We start from the raw sequence: 1,257 nt of genomic DNA on the forward strand, positions 1-1,257 counted from the left end.
GAAGAGGAAAAGGCATGGTGATGAAATAATAGAACTGGTTTATGGAATATTTATTGGTTTTCCCAGAGGCAAGTGGTGGAATGATTTAAGTACAAACTATGTATAAAATAAACAAGATAATTTCTGTGTCCCACAAACATGCCCCAATGTCTCCAGACTAGATGGTGTATTCCATCAGCATCTATTTTCTTCCACCACAAAATTGAACAAATAAAAATATCCCTTCTTCATAAAATGAATAAAATACCTTTCTTTCAATGTTTGAATCAGTATATTTCACATGCAGGTGAATATAGTTAATTGTACCAGAGAGAATTAGAGTGGGGCATGGTAGAATTTGGCTTTCCTGGTGGCTCAGATGGCAAAGAATCTGCCTGCAATTCAGGAGACCCAGGTTTGATCCCTGAGTTGGGAAGATCCCCTGGAGAAGGGAGTGGCTACCCACTCCAGTATTCTTTTTTTTAATTGAAGGATAACTACTTTACAATATCGTAATGGTTCTTGCCATACATCAATATGAATCAGCCATAGGTATACATGTCCCCCCATCCTGAACCCCCTCCCACCTCCCTCCACATCCTATCTCTCCAGGTTGTCACAGAGCACTGGCTCTGCGTGCCCTGTCTCATGCATCGAACTAGCACTGGTCATCACTTTTACATAGAGTAATATATATGTTTCAATGCTATTCTCTCAAATCATCCCACACTCTCCTTCTCCCACTGAGTCCAAAAGTCTGTTCTTTACATCTGTCTCTCCCTTGCTGCCCTGCACTTAGGATCATTGGTACCATCCTTCTAGATCCCATAAAAATGTGGAACGCTTCATAGATGTGTGTGTCATCCTTGGGCAGGCGCCATGCTAGTCATATCTGTATCATTCCAATTCTAGTATATGTGCTGACAAAGCAAGCACCCACTCTGGTATGCTTGCCTGGAGAATCCCATGGACAGAGGAGCCTGTTGGGCTGCAGTCCATGAGACTGCAAAGAGTCAGACATGACTGAAGCGACTTAGCATGCAGGCATGCTGGAATTTATATTGTGACAGAGTGTTTACCTAATTATCTCTAGGTAGCTATTGCCTTTTTCTGCCACTTATATAGCCCCATTATATATATATGCAAAGTGAAAGAAAAAGCAAACAACTTTTTAAAAATGTATTGTGATCTAAACATGATTAATACAAATATTTGTCTTCAAAACCTAGAAAGCCCTACAGAGCAGGTGGGAGGTTCTTGATCTGTTTCAACTCAGAG

General features: G+C 40.9%; 1 non-coding gene across 1 annotated transcript; it reads right to left on the reverse strand.

The window, feature by feature from the left end:
* Positions 1–808: 808 nt before the first annotated feature.
* On the reverse strand, positions 809–915 carry LOC139031656 (U6 spliceosomal RNA). Its single transcript, XR_011484161.1, has one exon. It is a non-coding gene; the product is annotated as a U6 spliceosomal RNA (small nuclear RNA).
* Between the last annotated feature and the right edge of the window lie 342 nt (positions 916–1,257).

This window comes from Odocoileus virginianus, chromosome 27 (genome assembly GCF_023699985.2).
Source record: "Odocoileus virginianus isolate 20LAN1187 ecotype Illinois chromosome 27, Ovbor_1.2, whole genome shotgun sequence".
Lineage (NCBI taxonomy): Eukaryota > Metazoa > Chordata > Mammalia > Artiodactyla > Cervidae > Odocoileus > Odocoileus virginianus.